This window comes from Apus apus, chromosome 6 (assembly GCF_020740795.1).
Source record: "Apus apus isolate bApuApu2 chromosome 6, bApuApu2.pri.cur, whole genome shotgun sequence".
In the NCBI taxonomy this organism is placed as follows: Eukaryota; Metazoa; Chordata; class Aves; order Apodiformes; family Apodidae; genus Apus; species Apus apus.
This window is the reverse complement of record NC_067287.1, coordinates 6,215,806-6,232,758: the sequence shown is the minus strand read 5'-3', so window position 1 is coordinate 6,232,758 and position 16,953 is coordinate 6,215,806. Positions and strand designations below refer to the sequence as shown.

The 16,953-nt window shown below is 42.8% G+C and overlaps 1 protein-coding gene across 1 annotated transcript in view; it reads left to right on the top strand.

Moving 5' to 3' along the window:
* The first annotated feature begins 2,639 nt into the window (after positions 1-2,639).
* SPOPL (speckle type BTB/POZ protein like) overlaps positions 2,640-16,953 on the top strand; it is a 33,983-nt gene continuing 19,669 nt past the window's right edge. Inside the window, exon 1 of the mRNA XM_051623389.1 lies at positions 2,640-2,875. The gene's annotated coding sequence lies outside the window, so the exon portion shown is untranslated. The remainder of the gene's footprint in view (positions 2,876-16,953) is intronic.

Sequence of the window (16,953 nt, the reverse complement as noted above, 5' to 3'; positions counted from 1 at the left end):
CCCTTTCTGGTTTGAGAAAGTACCATCTGTGGCATTCACTCAGGATGCAGGAAATTTTGGTTCTTCTGGTCTCTGCCAGAATCTTTATTGTGTAAGTAAGTTTAATCATTTCACCCTGTCCTGTTTTTTCTACCACTTTCTGTCCTAATTAGATTACAAACTGTGTTTGTCTCACATGTTTTGTAAAATGTCTGGGATAAAAGGCCACTTATCTCAATTGACCCACTAAGTGCTGCCATAATGCAAATTATACTGATGCATGCTGACATGACAGTACTTCACCTTAATGTGACACAAGAGGCTGAGACTATATATACAGTGCACTTTAATTTAGAGCTGAGAGGAGAGAGAATCTCAGAGTGCAAAAATGGGAATCTGAGGGGGAATAGCAGGGAACAGGACTGAGCAGTGGATGAAAAGTACAGGAAAATAAATTAAATTTCTGCTAAAACAAACGGGAGTCTCCAGAACTGGAAAGTGCTCATTGCTTTGCTTGGCAGCCATTTACACACCCTTCTGTGGCATTCGCCCCCACACACAAGAATATTATGTATCTGAGGGTGAGCAAAAGAGCTTTTCAGCCCAAGGGAAGCATGAGCTGGAATCTCACCTGTTGTCTGCTGACAAATACACGTGTTTTTCACAGCTTCTGTTAATGATCCATCTTTGCAGACTTTCTCTAGAATGGGATTTAAGGGAGATGGTAGTTAGTTACTATAGAAGAAGATTAACTTGGCTCACTGCTTTTCCTATGTCATAAGTTATTCTACTTAAATCCCAAGATTCCCATTACACTCTTCAGTCAGAACTAGGAATGCACCCTTGATTTCCAGTAGAGCAGATTGAATTCTGTCTTGCGAAAGAGTGGACATTTTTCACTTCCCATTTGCAATAGCATCTCCAAGAACTGAACCACTCAGCTCAATTCCAAGAATCCTACAGTCTGTGTTCTATTTGTGTCTCATACAACCCTCAAAGCCCTACCATGTTTTCTTCTAAGTAATGGGCCATATAAAAGGCAACAGCCTGTTCCTCCTCCAAGAATCCTGTTCAGCTAAATGGAGCAAGTCCTGCCTGTGCCCTTCAAGCTACTTCCTGCATGGATTGGTGTAAAAAAGCCTCCAAACAAACAAAAACCTCTGAGCCGTCTGGAAATACAGTGTGGTGTTGGACAGGTTCCCAAACAGTTCTGAGTGAAGTAGCAACACCAAAAGCAGTATGGCCCTGCCAGTGCAGCTCCTCTCTGCAGGATGACTTGTCCAGGGCACTGTGCCTCACTAATGCAGCTGTATGGATCCTGGGACCCTGCTAGCTTGGGTATCCTTACACAGCACAACGCTCTGCACACCGTGCTCTTTGCTCTCTTTCTTTTCTCAAGGGTGGCAGCCAAGCTGTCACTGAGTCTTAGCTGCCTCCAGTAGATGGTATTTTCCTTACAGTTACAAAACCTGGCACTTACAAAACAAACTGCTGAAGTTTTATTTCCGATCCTCCACAGAGAAGCTTGCCATGCGGAATTGACAATTATCATAGAATCATAGAATCACAGGGGTTGGAAGGGACCTCGAAAGATCATCCAGTCCAACCCCCCTGCCAGAGCAGGGTCACCTAGAGCACATCACACAGGAAGGCGTCCAGGTGGGTCTTGAATGTCTCCAGCGAAGGAGACTCCACAACCTCTCTGGGCAGCCTGTTCCAGTGCTCTGTCACTCTCACAGTAAAAAATTTTTTCTGATATTGACCTTAAACCTCCTTGTATCCATTACTCCTTGTCCTATCACTGGTCATCACTGAAAAAAGCTTAACTCCATCTTCTTGACACTCACCCTTTACGTATTTGTAAACATTGATAAGGTCACCCCTCAGTCTCCTTTTCTCCAAACTAAAGAGACCCAGCTCCCTCAGCCTTTCCTCATAAGGGAGATGTTCCACTCCCTTCAGCATCTTTGTGGCTCTGTAACGCTGTTGGTCTTCAGGAGCAACTAGAAAGGTGCATGTCAATGGTTTGGACGCGACTTGTTCCTCCTGGGCCAAGACAGACTGGCAGCTCTCCCGGCCGCCGGGGGCGGGCACCGGAGCCCGCAGCCAGGGAGCGGCTCCGGGCGGGCGGCGAGACGCGGAGCACCCACCGGCAGCCCCGCCCGCGGGGGAGCAGCGCGTGCCCGCTCCCCGCGCCCGGGAGCCGGCGGCGCTCGCCGCTCGTCATCAGGTCACCTGCTGGAGCAACACGCACTCAAACAGGGGAGTCCTCAGGGGCGCCGAGCCCGCCCCGCGGCGCGAACCTGCCGGCCCGAGGGGGGGGATGGCGACCCGGCCCTTGCTGCACGGGAGCTCCCCGCGCCCCGCCCCGCGCCCATCGCCCCGCTCCCTGCGCCCCGCCCCCGCCCAACGGCCGGCCTCGCGCCCCGCCCCGCGCCGCCCAACGGCCGGCCTCGCGCCCCGCCCCGCGCCCATCGCCCCGCCCAACGGCCGGCCTCGCGCCCCGCCCCGCCCCGCGCCCATCGCCCCGCCCAACGGCCGGCCTCGCGCCCCGCCCCGGGCGCCGCGGGAGGGAGGGAGGGAAAGAGGGAGAGGGCGGGGCCGCGCGCCCAGGGCCCGGATGGAAGCGGCGCGGCGTGACCCCTCCCCGCCCGGAAGTGCGGGAGCGGCGGCGGCGGCGGCGGGAGCGGGGCCGTACGGGAGCCGCGAGGGGCCGATCGCGGCAGAGGGGGGCGGCGGCAGCGGCAGCGGCGGGTCTGGGCGCGGGCAGCGATGCGGCTTCGCCACCGCCCGGCCTCGCCGCTTCCGCCTCCCGCCGGGCACCGGTGACCGCCACGCCTTCCCCCGCCCCGGCAGTATGAGAGCCGCCGCGCCGCCCAGCCAGCGCCGCGCTCCGGTACGTACCGCCCCGGGCTGGGGGGGGGGTGTGTGTGTGAGAGTGTGAGGAGGGGGCTCTTTGTTGTGCTCCCCCTGCCCCTCGCCGGTACCGCCGGGCCCCCCTGCCCGGGGCAGCGGCCTGCGGGCCCGTCCCTCGGGCCGCGGCATCGCCGGGAGGGCCGGGTCCGCTCCGGCCGGGCCTCCGGCTGCTCGCGGCCGTGCTGCTGCGGGCCCCACGGAGGTAACGCGCCGCGGGCAGGACGCGCTGCGCTGCGCAGGCCTCGGCGTGAGCGCTGCCCGCGGAGCCGCCTCCAGCATCTTCTGCCTGTGCCCCTCAGCTGCCCCCCGACGGCCTGTCCTCCTCATCCTCCGAGGGGGGAAGAGAATGAAACGTGGGGGTTCTGGCTGGCTCTCTCGGGCTGTGGCAAACTTTCGGGGACGCTGTAGCAGCAAGTGAGTGATGTCGAAAAGCTCGTCGTGCTTGGCTCCTCTGCTGCGTGCACCATGCTCGACGTGGTCAGGAAGTGGTGTTGACCAACACCGGTTTTCACCTCCTGATGTCATCTGCTGAAATCCAGGGGAGTCTGGTGAAGTTTGCATCGTGCCGTGGCTGTTCGAGAGCAGGAGTAGTGGGGAGGGAGTATGAAGAATGGAAAAAAGCAAAGCAAAGGAAATAGCATGAGCACTATTGATAAATCAACTATTTTTTAGCTGCGGTGTGCTAAAATCAACAGTTTCTTTTAAAATGTGGCTTTGCTGTCTGAAGATGTTCTTAGTTTTCTTTCTAAAACGGTGTGAAGAGTCATAAAAATAGTATTTGAACAAAAATGGTTGTTGCTAACCTCCTGCCAGGAAGAACAATCTGTGAGAGTCAAGCTGGGTCGTTCCTTATTCTTATCAGTTCTGCAGAGTGCATTATTTTGATAGATATCCCATATGGTTAGAGGAATTTGTACCACAGTGGTGCTGAAGCAGAGCCATTTGTGTGACTGCCAAGGCGTTTTGTTTAACTGCTAAAAACAAAAGAAAAAGTTTTCTTCCTTTTTCTGCTTTTACTAAAACCCTGATGATTCCTGGAAGTAAAAATCCCTTCTTATAGGCACACTTAGCATTCACTTCTGAAAGTGTTTTATCTGGCTTCTCCATCTGATCCGCCTGATGTGTGACGAGGACAAACATAAATATTTGTGGAGGATTTCCCCCCCTTTCTCTAAGTAGATACTTGATCAGAAAAGCACAAATAAGTTTAAAGCAACATGCTTCCTGTATATCAAGCTGCAAACATGGCAGGCTTTGGTACATCACCAGAAACTACTTCTAACTCTTTTGGAAACCTGAGATTTTAAAAATCCAGAAATATCCTTGGTGTTACATTGCCTTGAAACAGCTTTCTGCCAAACTTTGAACTTCAGTGATTTGCAGCCCGCTTTAGAAACTGGTAGTGAAAATAAAGAATTACATTGTGAACTTGCATAGGCATTGTGAGCTACACAAGTTTTTAATAGCAACAAGTATGTTATAGACAAATATAAAACTGAAAAGCCACTAAGGTTTTTCTGGCCTAATCACTGATTTCAGCTGTCATTGCACACTGCTTACAGCTCTTGGATCTTCAGTTGAACCCACAAAATAGAAAATTACTTTTTTCTTTCTTTTTTTTTTTTTCCTATATGTCGTGTTTATCTAATAATTTCTGTGCTTTTGAAAGCATGAGAGAGAGAATGAAACTAGTTCTCATTAGAACATAAGCTGAAGTGGAAAAGAAATAGCTGAGGACAGCAATATGTTGTGTGGTTAAGACTTGCTCATAGATCTCATTGACTTCTCTTTTTATGAGCTGTGCCTTGGTTCTCTACCCAGATTTGTTGTTTTCCCACTCTTTCATGTAGTCTTTGCATCTCTACCTTGTCTGTTCACATTTATGTCTTTGCATCTTATCCCCTTTTATATGGTGTCCTGTTTCCAGGTGCTGGGGTATGCTCAGGAGTAGGCTTCTGCATGTCTTCCATTAAAAAGCTATTCCATCCTGTCTTGTTTTCTTTTCCTGTTCATGACAAGGAGATATTTGTGTTATTTTTTTCTGACAGTTTTTTTGTGACAGGCTCAGATGCTCCTTGTAGCTGTGTCTGTATCTGTATAAAGCAGAATACAACGTGCTGCCCTTTTGGCTTCCTCTGTATTTAGCAAAACATAGTTAAGAGTTAAGGAAATCTACATGAGATTGTTACACTCGTTAAAAGCAGTGACCTGATACTGGTAATCATAACCTGGTGATTTGCAAAATACTGTGGCCTGGATCAAAACATGAAGACTTTGAAAAGTATCAATGTCATTCCCTTCCCACTTTTTTCTTAGGTCTTTTTTCACTATACATGTTAAAGCACTTTGTCTTAACAGTCACGGTGGTTCCTTAGCCATCTCCATCAAATCAGTTAATATGCCCCACAATCAGCTAATGACAGGCAGCAAAATGATGTCCTCATGCTGTATTAACTTGAGCAAATTACTATATCAGAAGTCTACCATAGCTGGAGGGACACGAAGCCCTCTCCTCACTCTGCAGAGGTCATGAGACTGAGGAGGAAGAGCAGCTGGGTAGCCAAACAGACTGTGTTTTGTTGTGAGTATGTCTTAGACCTCCATTTTTAGGACAGAATTGAAGGCCCTTGCCTCAGTGTTTGTTTAATGTGTGCTCCATCAAGCCAGAGATGTCTTCTCCAAGAGCGTGTCGCACCTTGGCTCTTTCCTTTCCTCTCTCTGCAGAATGTGTGTGTACACACAAGAGACTTCTTCCTTGTTTTGATTTCCTGATAAAGTTTCCAGTTCACGTCCTTGTGGCACTTGGTTTCTATTTCTTGTCCCACCCATAGCAAAAGAATTCCTGTTGGAAGTGAAATGGCATCTTGAAATGGCAGTAGGAAATGCCTCCTTCAGTTCGAGCTCAGTCCTTAGGGGGGAATTGTTACAACTGTGTGAGGGTTTCGGGTTTTTCACGGTGGCAATTTGGAGAATGTAGTAGTTGTTACTGAGAGAAGATGGTTACTTGTGCTAGTTCAGTGGATTTCTGAAGTAGGGTGTGTATTATGTTACAGAATGTGTATTGTTTTGCATAAATGTCCCCATTTTTGGGTAATATTTCACCTGTTCGTTTGTGTGGTGGGGCAGAGTTTTGGCTGTAGTATATGTGCAGTATTAAAGCGAGCTTAAACAGAGAACCCCCCCGACTCTTGATTCAGTTTACCTGAGTTAACAGCTTTCCAGCATGATTTTTGGTCACCTGGTTTATACTTTGTCAGCTAGAAAGGTTTTTTGATGTTCTTTACAAGGAGTTTGCAAGCACGTGGATCCCTGTCAGTGTTGTTGTGATCAGTGTTTGCATATAGCATTTAGGAAATGTAGTGGAAAGTGAGCTGCCCTTTCAGCTGGTTCAGACACTCGTTGGCATGGAATAATCTAGAGACCTCACATGTGCAAATTCTCTGAATTAGATTACTTATCCTTGATACTGCCTTGTATCTCCTATAAGCTATTTAGCATTTGATTTTTGTGAAGATTGTTATAATTGCCACTTTTCATTGGTTGCTTCTCTTTTTCTTTCTGTGGAAATCATAAAAAACAGGTGACATAAAACAAACATAGTATGTTATTTCCAGAATTTGACCATTGCATTAGTGAAAAAAGCAGGTTGCTTTTCCCTGATGCTTGTTCAGAGGTTAAAGATGCACTAAATTATTTCAAAGTGGTCTTCACATGAAGTTGAATGCTGGGTGAATGGGGAGAAGAATTTCTGTGTTGAGTTCTCACCTTTATAAAAGAGGCTGCTCTACATACTTGTAACTTTTTTAGCAGTGTTAGAAGTGGCTAGTGTGCTCTTTCTTGATTTCGCTGCTAAATATGTTAGGAAGCTGAGGGGTTTTGTGAGCACTTTCAAGGTGGTAATTTACTACGAGTGTGCCAGAAAGTTTAATTAAAAAAAAAAAGTCGAAAACCCCCCAGCTTTAGATCTTTGCTTACTTAGCTGATGAGCAAAGTTTCAAGCCCTAGTTTGATTGTACTCTTGCTGTAGGATCGTTTTAGAATAGACAGATGCCTAGCCTGTAATTAGTGGCACTTTATCGACTGAGTAGTGAAAAGTCTGGCCCAGTTCCATCTACCTTTGTTCGTGTGACATTTGCTCTTTGCACTATATTGTGACCTGACTTCTTAAATAGTTCAGAGGTGAATTGTCGTTTGATGTGTAATTTAACTGGCTTCTTTATAGAAAGAAAAAGCAACTGTGTGCCAGGAGAATGCAACAGAGAGCTCTTGGCGAAGGCAGTCCTGCTGCTCCTGGAGTAAATGGCTCCAGCAGTTGGGAAACTTCCAAAGATCATGGGGTGGGAACCTCTTATTGTTGTACCTGCCTCTGTTGTGCAGGTACCCTGTTGAGAGGATCACTGGGAAACTTGGGAGCCAAGCTTTCTGTCTGCCTCCTTCCTACTTGTTTCTTTAATGCTTATCCCCTCCCAAGAGCTCACTTACCAGTTGGTCAAGTCACTTGCAAAATCAGTTCATAAACAGGGTTATGAATGGACATGAAGGAACTAAGGCAGAGTATTGACTTGCACTTAATTTCTTTCAAATCACTTGTTATGTATTAAATGTTTGGAAAATTAATTAGACTTGGGTGTTTCTATTGGGTCTGGGGTTTAGTTGCATCAACTGTTGCTTCCTGAACAACTGAAATATCCTGTAGGTGCAGAACTCATTCTGGCCTGAGGAGTAGCTGGTATAATTTTCTCCTTCAGTGTCATACTTTCTAGTTCTCTGTTCCATGTTGTTTTTTTCTTAGAAAAATTACTTTTCCCAAAAGTTTTAATTTTCCTGGCTTTCTTTGTTCAGGTTTACCTTCTAATTGATGGATCTGTTTTCTCCATCAGTGTGGCCTGTAGCCTGTGAAGGACAGCCATTTTTAATGGCTTTAAGTAAAAAAATCACTGGTTTGAATTGGAGTAAAATGTGTCATTTCTTGCTTTGAATACTTAATATAATAATCTAATGATTCAGATTAGTTAGCTAATAATCTCTTAAAGTTCTTTAGAGGCAGGACTTGCTTACTGTCTGTAGCATTTAACACAATAGGGATTTGAATTACTTGATCTGTAGACATTACCTCAGCAACAAAACAGCAGTCTTTGGTGGCAATTTTTCTTAAATTTCAAAACAGATGGATTCCTTGTTAGCTGAATTTAATTTCAGAGTCACTTGTTTGTAATCGAAACTCTTGAAGATAAAATCAGAACTGTTTTGTAATGAATTTAGGTAAGTGCTTAATATAGCTTGCTTCAGCTTCTGTGATGGAGCAATATATAATGATGAATATTAAACTTTAACTCTTCTTATGGGCATCATATGTACCAGTGGTCACGTTAATGTTTGCATATCAAAATGGGTAACTGTTCTCGTAATGGAGGACAAAATACATTCATTTCAACTAATGTGTTGTGTCTGTGATGTTTGTGAAGTTAATTGCAGCTATTTGCATACATCTGGATTTGTACTTACTTTTAGGTGTTGGTTTTTTTTTTTCAAGTGTTTGGAAGGTTCTGCTTACGGTCTGTATGAACTTGTAAAGATTTGAGTCATACTATTTCAGTTCTGGAAATGTTATACTAGAAACTAAATAGTCTGAAAACTCTTGCTTCTTTGGGTAATTGTGGGTTAATATAACTCATTGCTATACTGACTCTCAAAGCTGATGTGATGTTACTGTTAAGTCTGGTACTGCATTTGGTATATGGTGGTTCCAGAGGAATAGTGTGCAAGAAATCTTGTTTTGATATTTTTTTTTGTCTCCCTGCAGAATGTCAATGTAGATTCTACTTGTTACTTAGGCACATACAGCAAACAAACTTTGTAAATTAAAGATGGCAGTAAAAGAATATTTGTGCTTCAGTGGGTGTTATAGTTTGAAGAATGGAAGCATCTTATAGTGAGTAAGTTTGCATAATTACATTTTTTGCAAGTTTTCCAAAATGCAGTGGGCAGGTGGTTGGTCTGAGGGAAAAAAAGCACAACAGTGAATACATCTGGGAGACTTGAATTCATGTTGTTACATCCCATGAGAGGCTTCTGATTAGGGGAGTTCCTGTCTTGCTTATGGCAAAAAGCACCTTATTATCCATAATGTTCTTCCAAAGTGTGGTTGGTTCTTCTCTTAAAAAAAAGGGGAGGTCCTGCTCAAAACTTGTGTATGGTAAACTTTGTCTCCAGAGTTAGATGCTAATAGTGATTATCAAGCAAAATCAGCCTTCGTTCTCTAGTTGGTGGTTTTGAATATTGTTTTACAGGCCAGGCATATTTTTTTAATAATTTAAATAGCAGTTGTTTTTGAAAACGTACCGTCTCCTCCAGCCCCTGTGAGACTCTGCTCACTGGGTGGTAAGAGGAGAAGTACGTGGCGGTATCAGCATTAAACCTATTTTGTCTGGGTTACTAACAAGTACGAGTGTCTAAGCCTTCACAGAGATTTTCAGAGTCACTTGTAAAGACAGGCTCATCACTTGGTGTTAGCCGACTTCTTGATTTCCTGATGTGAAGTTGCATTTTTTTTTTCTTTCTGTTTGTTTTTCCTTTATTTTGTTTTTGTGAAAGCCACGTTCTGTGGCTGCACTGCAGGCGTTGCCCTGCGCCCTGTTTCACCAGGCGGAATCCTGGAGAGGGTTCACAGCTGGGCTGTGTCTCATGTGGACAGAGGCAAAAAGCAGCAGGCCTGGTGTCCACTTTTGCTCTGCTGTGTTTGGCAGCACTGAAGATGAAACTGAATCCATGTACTTGCCGTAGCCAGCGGGTGAGTTTGCAATCAGCGGAGCAAGGAGGGATGTTTGGCTTGTTTGAGCGTATATGTCAGTGGGTGCTGGCCTGGGCGGCCTGCAGCCCCCACGGCACCCTCTGTGCAGCCACAGCTGTGGTGACAAGGCAGCCCAAGGCAGTGGCGGCTTGCAGCGTAAAGGTTTGTGGAGCATATTGCCAGCAAAAGCTTCTTGAAGGCAGCCAAAGCAGCTTATGAAAAGACAGGTTGATCTGATAGAACTTCTATCAACCCTGTTGCTTTTGTCAAACTGAAAACTCTGTAAGTGTACCTGATTAGCCAGGCCACTCCGGTAGCCTTACGCCAGCCTGTTTGTGTTATGTTGGCTTTGCTGTTGTTTTTAAACTTGAGTAAAACAATCAGACTGTACAGGAAATACCTGATGGCAGAAGGAAATTGTGCTCAGGAGGGGGGAAAAGTGAACTGACATCCCATTCAACCAGGTGTAAGATGTTACACGCTCACACCTTGGTAACTCTAGGGCTTTTAGCAAGACAGCATTTTTCCTATAGTCTTGAATATAGCCTTAGGCCTCAGTTTAACCCTCAGAGTTCACCCGGGTTTTGTCAAGTGAGCAGATGACATGTTAACCTTTTGGAGAAAGACCTCTAGCAGGGGATCCTAATGTGGAGTAAGCTGCACCATCCCCCTGTTGCCTTTTACTCTCACTCTGGGTGAGCAATCTGAGGTTGCAGATCAGAGCAGTGAGTTCTGCAGTCGCAAGTGCTGGAGAAGCAGCAAGGCTTGGTGTTGTGGAACAAGAAGCATGATTATTGTTGAGTAGTCTTTTCTTGTGAGCCATCAAACGGTTCTGTGGAAATTGAAAGCTATAGAAATCTTCTAATCCTTAAATTAATTTTAAAGAAATAAGCTTTTTGAGGAAAAAATGTGAATACTGCTTTTGCTCTAAGGAATCACTCTAATACATAATTTTAAAAGTTACGGCTGCTAAGTTTGCTCAACTTTTCTGTCTTGGGAGATAAAACATACTTTGAAAATTATATTCTGTCTTGAGCAAGTAAGACTGTGCTCTAAGTGGGAAAAGTTATAGGAAGCTGCAAAGGTTTGAATCACTTTATTTTTTGTTACTGTTGAAAAGTGGATCTTAAGCAGATTATTTTGAAATTGTCCTTAAATCCAAAAGTATAAGCAAAACAACTAAAATCTGGATTTTTTAAATCAGTAGAATAGGAGAGGTGGTGTACTTGTTTTTGAACTTCAGAAACCAACCTCTATTGGACTAAGTTGGGACGTGGACTTGATGAGCTTTATAGGTTCCTTCCAACTTGAGGTATTCTATGAACTTTTAGGATTTTCTTCTGTGGGTGTGAATCTCTTTAGCTGCAGTCCAAGACTGAGATGTCAAATTTTGCTTGCCTTGATGGCTTTCATACAGCTGTGCTTCAGGCATTGCTGCTTGATATTGTCTAAAGTAAGTGAGTGTGCAGCTCTGCCTCTGGAGCTACCTGTCTTTCCTAGGATGTTGTCTAATCAGCTCTTGTGGATGACATTTAATAGCCAATGCATTGAATTAAGTTTCAAGACTATATGGGTGAGCTACCATTGAATGAAGCTTGATTCCCTGGCAGAACTGAGTTCAGGGGGTTGGAAATAGTGTAGTTTTTGCTTGATTTCTTAGCTTCTAAGTATTAGTTGCTTTTTGCACAAAGTATAATAATGCTCATTGTGACTGGTCTGTTAAGAGGTATTGAACTGGTTTGAGCCTCTCAAAATGTCCATGAAGATGCCACAAATTTGTTCACTGTTTGCCGTGACAAAATAATGATCAAAAACCCCTCCTGATAATGTCTGTGAGGATGAGCTTTTGGTAGTGGAATGCAGTTGTGCCATTTCAGTGTGGACTTTCCAGGTGATAACTATCTGCAGAGGTTAATGAGAGCATTATGCTCTGTACAGCAGCTCTCTGCAGCAAATGAAAGCACCTGTCTCTAGAGAGTACAGTCCAGTGCTTTTCACAAATCTTACAAATCTAAAACCAAAAGAAAAACAAAACGCTCCAAAATAACTGTGAATCTTCTGGAGAAAGATATTGTTACAATTGAAGTCAACTTCCCTTTGGGTAATGTAGGTATTTTTATTATATGTGCAGAAACGAAAGATTAGCATTTTCAATTTGGTGATCTCTTGATTGTGTGTAACTGAAGTGTTTAGGGAAAAATGTCTTCATTTAATATACTTTCATGTGCTGATGATTTGTTTGACTAAGAGTAATGGAGTGAAACTGAGGAGGGGAAAAGATGGCTTTGGCTGTATACCAGGAAAATAACTCAGTGGCAATAGATTATTTAAATAGAATAGCTTCCCAAGAGGAATCGTGGTGGAAATACCCATCTTTTGGGTCCCATAAAACTAGACTGGGCAATGAAATTGAAATATGCTGTAAGAAATAATCTTGCATTACTTCTCCAGGGGAATGCATAGATGACTCCTGTAGGGAATGGTCTAGGTTATCTGACAAGGAACACAGTAGGTTTCCTATATTACAGAGCAATAATGCAACACTAATGCTGAAGGATTTTTATTAATAAGCTTGGATGATGTAAGATATTTACAGTTCAGGTGCTGCTGGACACTAGGCTTTCTCTCAGCTGAGGTAAAATTCAACTTTATTTTTCAAAGGCATACAATAGGAAAGAAAATTTAGAGAAAAGCCTGAAAATTACACATACTCGCCTTTACAGTTTTTACAACAAATAGGATAACTTTGCTAATTTCGAGCTGCTGACTTTCCGTGTTATCAGGTATAGCTGCACCACTGTCCTGAAAAGCTGGGCATTTCACATGTGCTGGGTTTTGCCTTGCTGAGGCTCTTCTCCTGGAACTACCTCAAGGATGTGCTTTTAAATTCTGGAGTCTTAGTTGAGGCTATTTTAAGATGGCTCTGACCCCAGCTGCCTGCCCGGTCTCTGCTGGAGTTTACTGTCCCTGGAGTAGGGGTGACTGGGGATGTACACGGAGTTTTTCAGTTGTCACGGTCCAGTCCAGAGTAGTATTTTTTTCTCACTGGAGAGGTGCAGAGAGGGGTAAGAACTGGCTTGTGGTGTGGGTGCTGAAGTGTGCATGTTTGTCTTGGCTGGGCCGCAGCTTCCAGCAGAGCTGAGCGATGGCAAGGGTGAGATCTTCAGTGTGAAGCATGTAGGAGCAGCCAGAGCTTATGATTTAAGCCCCAAAGGTGGTTTAGGTTTGTGTAAACTTGGTTGCTGTTGTGTGGTTCCAGGGCAAACATATACTTACACAAGCATTTTAAAATACTGTGCTCTGAAAAAAAACAAAACAAAAAACCAACAAAACAAGCCCTTCCTTTTAACTGTTACAGACCCTCTCACTTCTTTAGTGTCATGGGGTTTTTCTGTGTGTATAGCCCAACTGCTGTTCCCTTCTGCTTGCTCGGAAAAGGAAATGATTTGTATGTTAGAAGTACTACAAATAATGTATGAGGCAGTATATGTCCTTAACCTATAGGTTTTCTAACTTAGTGGGGTGAATATATATAACTGCAAGTGTTTGTGTATTAGTAATGCCGTTCACTCAAATGTTGCAGTGATAGATAGGGATTAAATTCAGTAAATACTAAACAATATTTCAGTTTTCTGCGTATATCTTGAATCTGTTTTCAGTGAAGCGAATGATGATACTGAACAAATTGGAAAGCTTCCTAAGCTTAATAAATCCTTTCAAGTGTCTGTTACTGTGTTTTGCATCATCCAGCAGAAAATTCAGTTTAATAGATATATAGGAAATATAATAATAAATAATAAATAATAAAAAAGATAATTGTGAAGGGCTGTAAATCCTGCTAATTAAATGATCCTATCTTTTACAAAGTCCAGATTTTTTCCTACTTAGTATTAAAAAAATTATGAATTTTTGTAAGCATAACCAATTCACAAATTAAACTCTTTAAGAGGAAAAAAGAGGTAAATTTCTCTCTTCTACTGGATATTTTTTTTTAAGTCTCTGAGATTTGGTGAGAAAGATAATGACACTTTTGTGGACTTAGCAGTGTTCATTCTCAGGAGTTTGTACTGCTGGATAAGCGTGACCAAGGTGAAGGGTGGCTGTTACACAAATCCTTTTGAGACCAAGGAGAAAAGGGCTTGGCATTCTTGGCTCCTCAACAGTTTGACCTTCATAGATGCTACCTAGAACTGTGGGAGTCAACTGGAACATTGCTTGAGATGAGGGGTGCAAAAGTAACTTCATCCTGGGTCTTAAAATGTCTTTCACATGTTTTTGATCTTGTTTCCTTCATCTTTAGCTTCATAAATGTTTCTTCTCTCACATGAGAACTGATAAGATAATGAGCCTTAAAGCAATTAAATATTTTTCCCAAGAATTCGCCACCTCAGTAATTTCAAAAGCAAAGCTGAGACCTTGAATAAGAGATGCTGCTAGATAGTGTATATATAATGCTTATAATACCGTAATACTTATGTGATACATTTTTCACTGGTGATCATTTAATGAGAAGAAATTTAATCAGTATCTCCAACTAGACCATGTTTATTTTGGATGGGTTTTTGGAAGCTGATTTTATTTAATGGAAGGCTTATTCACTTTAGATTTATTTAAAAAAAAAACAACAAAGTTTGGTTGTATAATTGGACAAACTACATTTGGTTTCTGAATTACATATTTACTAGGAATAAAAATTTGGAGGAACAGGATGTTATTTGCCAGTTGACCTTTAGAAGATGATCTTTTATTTCAGCCAGTGATGAAGTATCAGTATTTCCAAAGGAAGAAAAAAGTTAATTCAGAACAGCTTTGTAGTTCTTGAAATGCTCAGTTCTCTTCAGGAAAAGACTGCTCAAACGCACGTGGGTTTTGTTGGTATAATAATTTATTAGGCTTTCTTTAGAGACTGCGAAACAGTATTAATATCAGTTGCTCCTGGACAGTAGTTTACTCTAACTTTTACATTAGATGTTAAATGCTTGAATTGGTTTGTTGGGTAGAGATGTTAGATGTTTCAGGCAGGGCAGGCTCCATTCTGCCACGGTGATTTGGAACTGCACAGTGACATTGCTGTTAAATGTTGCTTTGTTACTCAGTTTCTGGACAGAACTCGAGAATAAGACTGTGCTGTGCCAGACTCACTCATGTTCAGTTTTATCATGTGATGAGATGTTAGAAGTCCTGTGATGTGCCAAAGTCTGGCCAGCCTGGGAGGAAAAGGCTTTGATCCTGGAGGCTCACACTCTTGAAAGAAGGCAGAGCAGAGAGAAGAGGTCAGCAGGAGCTGATGGTCTATTTCACAGCATGCTTTCCTTCTTGCTCTTGAGCAAGGAGAACAAAGTCACTGATTTGCTTGGTGAACTGATCTGTGGGTTAGGTTCTGGCAGGCTGAATTTGACTTTTGGGGTATGTTGGATATGCTGCAGCAGTCGGTTTATTTAGTCATTCTTGTCAGTGATTTGTTGACCGCGGTACCTTAATGAAATAAAAAGATAAAACATTGCTATGATCACTGGTTAACATGCACATCTGCTTGTATGCTACTATTACTCTGAAATAACTTTTAGGATGTAGTTTTTATACTGAGCTTCTGTTCTTAAGACATGAGTGCTGTGAAAATATGTTATTACTTAGCATAATTCTTCAAATAGGTTTATTATCTGTTTTGCAGGTTTATTATTGGGGAAGTAGAAAATTCCTCGTTGTGTTTTTAAATGCATGTGGGACTTAAAGAACTAGTCTTTTTTTCAGTGAAAAAGTTGCCGAGATGATTCCAACACATGTAAAATGACTAGGAATGTGTTCTTGTCATGCCCTAAGAAGTTGAAAAGTAAATGTGTTTAGAATAATGTTGACAAATAGTCCAATTCCTGGGAAGGGAAACAAGCTATTATGTTTGATGACATTCATGTTATATTAGTATATAAAATAGTGTTGAATCTTAAGAGCTCTTAAAAGTTAAGAAAATAGAGAGCTGATACAGCTTTTGATGAAATTTAGTGTAAATATATTCTTGGAGGGTAGCCCATGCTTTCTTTATGCTCTGTGTGGAGGTAATTAATTAGAGATAATCAGCTTCAGGTGGCTTTAAGTTTAACACAAGTATTTCTTTGAATAGGAAAGTACTTCAGCTGATTCCTAAATAAAATGTGCTTTAAGAAATCACTTTTTTCATGTTATCTCTACCTACTCTCTGCTCTGTAAGTAGAACTCTGTTCTTTGAAGATCCTGATTTAACAGACTGGTCTGTTTGTCAGAGTGATGAGCAGGTGAAACTATCACCTACGTTAAGAGACCAGTAGAAGTGATAAGTCTATCATGTTTGGGGTCTGGGAGTATAAGTTAAGTAGAATACCTTTGAGCTTTTTTTTCCTATTTTGAAGTAAGCCAATGAAAGCAAACTCAGTGTGGAATCATCACCAACTGCTACACCACATTCAGTGTGGGTGTATCACTTCATTAAAAAACCCAAACAAACACCAAAGGTACTTGACACACTTTAAAAATGCATCTCTGATTTGGAAGCCAGAAACTTCTTTTGCCCTCAACCAAAACTTGTTTTAGTGTTCCCAGTGCATGTTTCCTGTGATGATCAGAGACTTCTGCCTGGCAAAATGGCCACACTGACTGGTTTGTTGAGCCATGTCCAGACAAGCATGGCATTGCCTGAATATTTTTGGAGGTACTACCTGATAGTGTCCTGTCGCCTCTGATGCTTTGTTCGTGATAGCCTACAGAGCTAAATGCAGGTTCTAGCATGAAGATTGTCCCTCTAAGTTGTTTCTTCCTGCAGATAACAGGCGTATCTTCCTGCACTTCACTGATTTAATTCCGCCCAGTTGTTCTCAGACTGGTTTTGTGAACTGCAGCTCCATCTGTTCCCAACCATTTGATCTAACAAGCTGTGATGAGGGTTTGGTGCTTGAAAAACCTTTTTGTTGGAACTAATGATAGTGGCTAATCAATGATTCATAAGCACACTCTTCAAAATAGTATTTTGTCTTCTCCCCAAGCAGAATACAATACGTAGAACAAAGGGGGAGGTATAGGTGCATCTTCTCACCTTCAGTCAACTCATGAGAGTTCCACTTGGCCTTCATGACCATCCATGGCCACATAAAGTGAGTACAGCAGACAGTGGCCCACTTGTTCTGGGCATCAGCTTGTGCACTGAGAAAATCCTTCCTTTTCCAAACACCTCTATACTTCAGGTTAGCATCTTTGAGGCTTGTGTGCCCTTTTGCCTTAAAGATTTGGTAAATCTGCAC